Below are 9,062 nucleotides of genomic sequence, written 5' to 3' on the forward strand. Positions count from 1 at the left end.
CAGCTTTTTTGGGGTAATATTGTAAAATAACAGGTGTGTTCTAGTGTAATCTGCAGTTTTGTTTAAACTAGTTGACTGCAAGAACAGTAATAATTAATAACCTGATAAATTGAATTTATTGCAATAAATATCTTAAAGTTTAAATACATTTTTATTTGAAACTATATATATATATAAAATAAATGTGTGTATATATATATCTGTGATAATTATGAGAAATATATTTTAGTCATACATAAAAAAATTGGGCATATCTATTAATCCATAATTATAATAATAACTAATATTTACTGAAAACTTAGTAAGAATCAAACTCTGCTCTTAATACATTTAATGTTTTAACATATTTATTTATATTAAGACATTTAATTCCCCACTAACCCTATGAGGTAGATCTTATTATTATTATTACTATATTCCAGATGAGGAAATGACAGTAACCAAGTCAACCAGCTAGAAATAGGCAGAGCTTGCTTTTGAACTCCAAAAGTCACATTGCAGAGCCCATATTCCGAACCACAATTTGTTGTGCTTGGATTTCTGGATTTATGCACTGGATTAAAATTATTTCTTACATTGTTTAATTCTTATGCATTTTTCAAAAATTTTGAGTGTTTAATTACTCCTGAGTGATTTTTATCATTTGCCAAAATTTTGACAGGTTTGTCAAAATTTTTTTATAATTCCATGTATATCACTTTTATATATACATTGGTGCTATATAATTAGGTGTGTATAGATTCAGGATTGGTATGCCTTCTTAGAAAATAGTAACAAATAAAGTGATTCATATTTCATCTGATTTATTTTTTCATCATGTATCTTTTTTTTTGTTATCATTAATCTATAATTACATGAAGAACATTATGTTTACTAGGCTCCCCCCTTCACCAAGTACCCCCCACAAACTCCATTACAGTCACTGTCCATCAGTGTAGTAAGATGCTATAGAATCACTACTTGTCTTCTCTGTGTTGTACAGCCTTCCCAATGCTCTCCCCCCAATATTAAACACACTAATCATAATGCCCCCTTTCTTTTTCCCTGCCCTTATCCCTCCCTTCCCACCCATCCTCCCCAATCCCTTTCCCTTTGGTAACCATTAGTCCATTCTTGGGTTCTGTGATTCTGCTGCTGTTTTGTTCCTTCAGTTTTTCTTTGTTCTTATACTCCACATATGAGTGAAATCATTTGGTACTTGTCTTTCTCCACCTAGCTTATTTCACTGAGCATAATGCCCTCTAGCTCCATCCATGTTGTTGCAAATGGTAGGATCTGTTTACTTCTTAAGGCCTAATAATATTCCATTGTGTATATGTACCACCTCTTCTTTATCCATTCATCTACTGATGGACACTTAGGTTGCTTCCAGTTCTTTGCTATTGTAAATAGTGCTGCGATAAACACAGGGGTGCATCTGTCTTTTTCAAACTGGGCTGCTGGATTCTTAGGGTAAGTTCCTAGAAGTGGAATTCCTGGGTCAAATGGTATTTCTATTTTGAGCTTTTTGAGGAACTTCCATACTGCTTTCCACAATGGTTGAACTAATTTACATTCCCACCAGCAATGTAGGAGGGTTCCCCTTTCTCCACAACCTCGCCAACATTTGTTGTTGTTTGTCTTTTGGATGGTCACTATCCTTACTGGTGTGAGGTGATATCTCATTGTGGTTTTAATTTGCATTTCTCTGATGACTAGCGATGTGGAGCATCTTTTCATGTATCTGTTGGCCATCTGAATTTCTTCTTTGGAAAACTGTTCAGCTCCTCTGCCCATTTTTTAATTGGATTATTTGCTTTTTGTTTGTTGAGGTGCATGAGCTTTTTATATATTTTGTATATCAACCCTTGAATCCCACTCAAAATAAAACTTTTAAATTTGTCTTCATTTTCACTAAATACTTTAAATAGTTATTTCAATGAGGATCTAGGGATCTATAAAATCAGTGTTTGAGAATATTTCATTTTTGTTCTTGAGTAACAATTGTGGTGAATGTAGACATCAAGATTGGGAGTCATTTATCCTTAGTGTCATGTGTTTGCCTATTAATTGTTGCTGTACGCTGTCAATTTAACATTTATACATTTTAGACTATATATGTATACATCATAGTTCAATTGGCTCTAACAAGTTAGCATAGACTGGATGGATGGTTTAAGAAACCAACATTGAGTTCTCAGTCTGGGAAGTCCAATATCAAGTGCCAGCAAAGACCGTGTCTTGTGAGAGTCTACATCCTTATTTACAGATGACCATTTCTCCTTGTATCCTCACGCGGCAGAGAACAGAGGAAAGATTCCTGATGGTTTCTTCTTATAAGGGCACTAAGCCTATTCTGTGGGCTCCACCCTCATGATTTAATTATCTCCCAAAGGCCTTACCAATTTAATATCACCACTGGGTGTTAGAGTTTCAAGAAATAAATTTTGAGGGAACACAAGTATGCAGATCATAACTACATTGTTCAGGACTATAAAACTATATAAATAACTATATAACACATATGTATTTGTATGTATACATACATATAAATATATAAAAATTATAATAAAAATACATACAAATACATGTAAGTATATAAAATACACTTTTTCTGGAATATGCACTTTCTCCATAATATCTATGTGTTCATTTCTCTTTATACCACTTTTGATTTGTAATTTCTCCTGAAAGTGAAGATTCAAATCTTCAATCAATTCTAGAATTTCTTAGTAATTCTGGTTGGAATATTAGTATCCCATTTATTCTTTCATTTTAACTCTTTAAGAATGACTTTGGAAATTCTTATATTATTTCCTGTCTCTTGAATACTTCTCATAATATAAATATGTTTATCTCTTTGTGACACACACTGGATCATTCTTCATATCTCTTTTCCATATCACTTATTTGATCTTTATTGTGTCTCATATACTTCTTATCTTACTCATTAGATGTTTTAATTTATTATGTCATTCATTTTTTTCTCTTTAACTATTTTAAACGTAACTGTTTTAAATTTACCTTTCATATTCTATTATACTATGTTTTGGGGACACTGATTATGTCACTTGTGCTATTAACAGATACTCCTTCACAGTTGTTTTCATGCATTTTTTAGTTTTCTTTAAGTGTGGGTAGAATGACCTATTTTATGTGATCCCTACATGTCCTAAAACTGTGAAAGTGTTTTCATATTATATCAGCTGGCAGTCAGACTTTTGATAACTTAGATTCTTTTTATATAACTTTATAGCACGAATTTCATGCAATGCAAATATTTTCAATTATTTTCTGAAATTTGTTTTCTTTGGGTGGACAAGCATTGTTTTGTTTGTTTTTATGTTTTTGTTTTATACATTTTTCATCTTAACTCAAAATACATTATAAATGTTAAGGTTTCTTGTTGCCTCTGAAAGCTACAGGGTGGGATTTATTTTGTTCTAAGCTCTTAAAATAGATAAGACGTCTAATGCTGCTGACTCCGGACTCCATGCCTAATGTCCAAATCCCTCCCAGCATGTAGACCTCTGACCTGAACCTAGTTTAGGATAACAAAGCATCAGACTTCCTTTACCATTCTTGTTTTAATTTATTTCTGAGTTTCTGCATGCTGTTTCCTTTTTTTCTTTAGAATTTTACCAATTAATTAAAAAATATGTTCCATATATTGCATTCAGAATATCTAAAGCTTAGAAAGGGATATAAACTGCCCATCTTCTTCAGTTTAATCCATCATTTGCCCGAAGTCTGTTTTACGTAGTTTCCTTGAAATTATTATTGACTTTAATATATTTTTAATTAACCAGTGAATTTTCTAAGTAAGTCTGAAATGTTAAGAATTGTTTCTGTAGAATTTTCCAAAAAGTCAATAAAGTCCTCTATTATTAATGATAATAATTTATTTTCCTTTCTTACAGTAATGCTTCCCATTTCTTATATTACCCTATTGGTTTCAATTCAAAGAAGAATCTGAGTTAAAAAATCATGATTACAACAGACATCTTTGACTTTCCCTTGGCATCAGAGAGAATTTCAATATTTTCTTAATAATCCATAATGATGTATCTTTGAATTAGATGCTTTTTTATTACAGTAAAGAATGTCTTTCATCATGTATTTCTCTAAGAATTTGTTTTTCCCTTTTAGATATTTCTATTTTTAAGTCCATTTTTCACAATGATTGCCATAACTCAATGGTGTTCTTTACCCTTTAGCTATTAATATGTTATAATATATAAACATATTTTCCATTATCAGTCAGTGTATTTGTGGAATGAATTCCACTAACCACTATGATCCATTTACTAGTATTTAAATCAACATTTAACATCCCTATTATTCTAATTGGCCATACATATGTGTATACATGTATACATTTATATATATTAATATGTGCAAATACATGTGTGTGTGATATATGCATACACATATGCATATGCACATATATTTGTTTAGGATTGATGAGTTTATACATACACACTCTGGAAAACTTGAAATAATTTAAAGAAGGTATGTCCACTACCAGTGAAATTATCTTGTTATGAGCAACAGAAACTGACTTTTTAAGTATTAAATATTTTACCATAAAAGTACTTAATAAAGATCTTTGAGAAGTTAGTTCACTAACCTCTGGGAGAATTAGAGATATGGTTTTGATTGAGAAGCCAGGATCAATTTTCAAAATTGTGCAACAGACTTGTTTCAGTTAGGAATTCTCTGCTACCACCTGAAAATACTGGGTCCTTTTATCTTTCACCACCATCTCCACTTGAAATCTGGACAGTAGATTTTGACACTAGCGTCTTTTTCTCTAAAGTCTCCAAGACACTCTCTTTTTGTAACAGAAACAGCCGCCAGAGGGCTTTCATCCTTTGCTAGAAACAACTCCCAGTTCAAGTCCCCTGGAAAGATATGATTGGTGGAGCCTATTTTTTGTGTATGAACCCTTCATCAAAAAACGATGGAAAAATGTTTCTGAATTTTTCTTTAGGTTGGTATAAGGTATGCTTTATCTTCCTCTAAGATTCATAAAGTACAGAAAGAGCTCAGTTACTAGGAAACCAAGAAAAACACATTCCTTTGTTATTTTAAAGAAATTTCCTACAGAAGTTATTTGGCCCAGTGGAGTGATTACCATGTGTATCTTCATCATTCTTTTCATGAAGAACAATTCCTCCTTAGTTCAGTGACTGACAAACAATGTATGCCAGGAAGATCCTAGAAGTTATATCCATAGTTGCAGGCAGTGGTATAGGGATGGACATGTTGCCCAATGTTGTGATATTAAACTCCAGTAATTATCTAACAGGTGTGTTCAGGATGAAGCCCTTCCATCACTGAGCCTGATGCTAGAAAGACCCGGTCTCTAGAGAAGGTAAGGGTCCAGCCAGGAAACAAGCAGGAGAGAATGTAGCTGGAAAGAATAGAGAGAACAGGCAGAGAGTGTCGGAGGCCCAAGGCTGTGGTTATATTCACAGTCACATACAACTATACTGGTTCCATGTGAGGCCAAAAAAAAAAAAAATCTGTGTTGTTATTAGGTTTTTTTTTTTCTTTTTTCAGTTTAACTCCTTGTAGGACTCAGGACTAAATTCCCCTTTTTTATTGTCTCACAGGTTTATTGTTCAATAGTTTTTAAGTCTTCTTAAATTGATTTTGAAAATATATGACATTTTCCACAACACTGAAACTTTCAAATGTATGGCTATTGAGTTTCAAATAAATCTTATACTTTACTATTTAGATCAATTTTGAGTTAACTTTTTTAAGTGGTGTGTGTTAAGCTTTTTTTCTAATTTCTGACAGATATATCCAATTATTGAAACACCATTTTTTCTAAAAAGTCTATCCTTTCCTTCAATGACTTGTGTTGCACCTACATTGAAAATGAATTGATCACATATGTATGGGTTTATAGCAAGGTTTTCTATTCTTTTCTAATGACCTATATATCTATCTTTATCTCCATACCACAAATTCCTGATTATCTCAGAGTTATGGTGAACCTTGAAATCTAACAACCAGTTGTTGATTGATATATAAAATATATTTCTTTAAATTTATTGAAATGTTTTTTCCTCTATCATTATTTTTATCCTTTATAGTTTTCTTAGACAGACATTTTTTCCAGCTTCTTAAGTTAAATGATTTTAATATATTTTTTGCTGATTTTAAATACTTGAAATGTCACATTTGTGTGTTTTCTCAGTCTACTTTTTATCTTCTTAAAAGATATGGTAGGTTCTTGTCTTACTTAGCTATTTATCAAATAGCAATAACCTCTGTATGTTATATTTCCTTGATGTATGCTTGTTGTCATAAATGTATAGATATCTTGTCAATTTTTAATTTTTAATTTTGTTACATCTAACATTGCAGAATTAAATTTGCTGTTATTTGGCACATGGTTTTGAATGAGCCTTTTCATTAATATCTTTATATGGAATTTTATGTTATTTCCTGAAAATATTAGTCAAAACTATACATATACAAAAAAATTAAATTACCCCATAAAAATGTTAACCTTTGCCTACCCTGATATCAGAATATGATCTATAATGGTCAAAGAAAAACCAACATTTGCAGTTTAGAAAAGGGGCATTAGGAGTGTCTATACCAGCCCATAAAACAGAAAGGCAAGTGCTCTGTAATAGCTCATCAATTTTAAATATAGAACTACATCTTCAGAGGTTAAAAACAGCTGTCTTAAATATATCACATGACTTGTGCAATTTCAAATGTGCCCAAAGACTCTAATATACAGTTATAAATCAATCAGAGAGAAGACATCTGAGTTTTGGTTTGTGGAAGAGATTTATGACTTTTTTCTGCTTTGTAAGGAGAACATACTGTCATCAAAAAGTACATTTTTGCATATGACTGATGAATATCCATGCATGCCTACAGCAAGGGAAATTTAATTAGAAAAGATTTTAATTTTAATTAAAGAACAAAGTTGTTTGCTTTTGATTAAAACCTCCTTTCATAAATTCTTATATCTTTTCTCTAGAAACTGTATCTAAATAACTTTAATAAAATTCAGGAACGTCCACCTGTAGGACAGGAAAAAGGACACCTATGGAGACAAAGCCTAGGCCTTAATGAGAAAAGCCAAACAAAGAACAATTGCCTGTAAGATTTGTTACAGACTAATCTCACATTCATTTCAGCTTCCTCGCTTTTACCCATACTCACATTGGGTTTTTGACTTCTCTTTTAAAATACATGCTCAGATCAGTATTATCCAAATGTGTGAATGGCTCTTAATTCTCTACCTCAATAATGTAAAGGTGGACAATCTCTCTTTTAAGTCCTTTTATATGCCACACCAGAGTCCAGTGTTTTGCCTAGGCACTTTTGGATTTTTAGCACCTAACCAATTCTTGATTCCATCTTTCAGTGTAAGAATGATTACTATTCTCTTATGCATAACGTCTTTCATTATTTTTGCCTGGGGGCAGGAGATTGACTTGATTGGATTTTGAAGGAATTTTCTAGCATGATGGAATTGTTCTAGATCTTGTGAATGGCTGTCACATGGATAAATCCAGTGATGAAACTCATCAAACCCTTTGCTTACAAAACATTTTATGTCAATTACACCTCAAATTATAAAAGCAATAGGGGGCATCAAGTTGAAGTCAACAAATGTAAACTCTACTTTTGAAGAGGTTTCTTTTTGGTGAGAGCAGATAAGCAGTAATTAATGAGTTATATGAAGTCACAAGAGATTGTTTTATTATGATATTTTGAAGATAGAAGAAATAACAGCAATTTTGTATGCTGCTGAAAGTTATCAATAGAGTAATAAATAATGAAGATGCAGAGAAACATGCAAAAAATGCAGTAATAGTGCTCATGGGTAAGCAAGAGTGCATGGGATCCAGAGTACCTGGGTTGGCCTCAAACAGGGAAAGAGGTCACATATCTAAGATAATGAGAGAGCACAGGTGCAGAAAGGTAAATTGTTGTGTCGATGGGAATTTGCTGAAGTCATTTTCTGATTTTTCTCTATTTTATCATTCCTATAGATTCAGATAGATATCGGATATCATTTTTGCCCTAGAAAAGATAGAACAGACCAAAGATGTATTTCCAAGGTAACACTGGCTGGATTTAGTACAGGATGAAAAAAAATTTTCAATGGTGATCCTAACTTAGTATTTTTTATGGATGCTATGTTTTACCTATTTGTTGATGGTACTACAGAGGTAAATCAGAAACTCCCACAATAGTAGTGATGTTCTTTGAAATGTTTCTCTGAGTATTCATTTTAACTAAAATTAAGATCGTTAGAAGAATATTTTTCACAGAATTTTTTTCAACTTTTTGTGGAATATTAATAGCAACTGGGAGTAGTTTTATAGTAAGAAATTGGGTTATAATATATAAAAGTTTTATGGCCCTGTAAAAGTTATTGGACAAGGGATTTTAAATTCTCTAATATAGGAAAAAAAGCATTGTTTTTCCCTAGGGATACTGTACCTATTCTAAATCTAGCTGACATGTTACTTTTTCTTTCCAGGTATCACTTCTGTCACTCTGTCTCCACCCAGCATTATAATCTCTATCATCAGTATCCCACTATTACTTGAGGCATATTTCTACCATAACACTCATTATACTATATTATAGTTCTTTCCTTATATTGTTGTATTATTAAGTAGTTTATGGAAAAATGACCACTTCTAGTACATTTGTGTATCTAGAATATGTAAAACAAGAACATGACCTAAAAGAAGCAATAAAAGTTTACTGCAATGAGTTGAATCCCTGTCCTCTGCTACAAATAACTCCATTTTAGAATAACTAATGGGTATAAATGTATTTTCTTTCAAAAGTGTTTTTTCCCAAAAAAATATTGATTCAGCATTAGAACTGACAAAAACAACAAAAGCAAAGAAGTTTTAGTACCCAAAATGCTAGTGTATCTTGGTATATTCCAGTGTGCCCCAAACCCAGGAAAAGATTTCCTACATGTTAACCTTACCATGAAAGAAACTCTCATTTTCTAGAGAAAGATATTCATGACTCAGACATTAATAAGATACCTTAGTGCTAAAAACGTATACAATATTGTA

General features: G+C 31.9%; 1 long non-coding RNA gene across 1 annotated transcript in view; it reads left to right on the forward strand.

Annotated features, from left to right (window-relative positions):
• Positions 1-8,751, forward strand: part of LOC140848694 (uncharacterized) — a 397,098-nt gene extending 388,347 nt beyond the window's left edge. The window contains exons 4-5 of the long non-coding RNA XR_012129798.1: positions 5,291-5,356; positions 8,507-8,751. This is a non-coding gene — a long non-coding RNA (uncharacterized lncRNA). The remainder of the gene's footprint in view (positions 1-5,290; positions 5,357-8,506) is intronic.
• Positions 8,752-9,062: the final 311 nt, after the last annotated feature.

This window comes from Manis javanica, chromosome 4, assembly GCF_040802235.1.
Source record: "Manis javanica isolate MJ-LG chromosome 4, MJ_LKY, whole genome shotgun sequence".
NCBI classification, from domain to species: domain Eukaryota; kingdom Metazoa; phylum Chordata; class Mammalia; order Pholidota; family Manidae; genus Manis; species Manis javanica.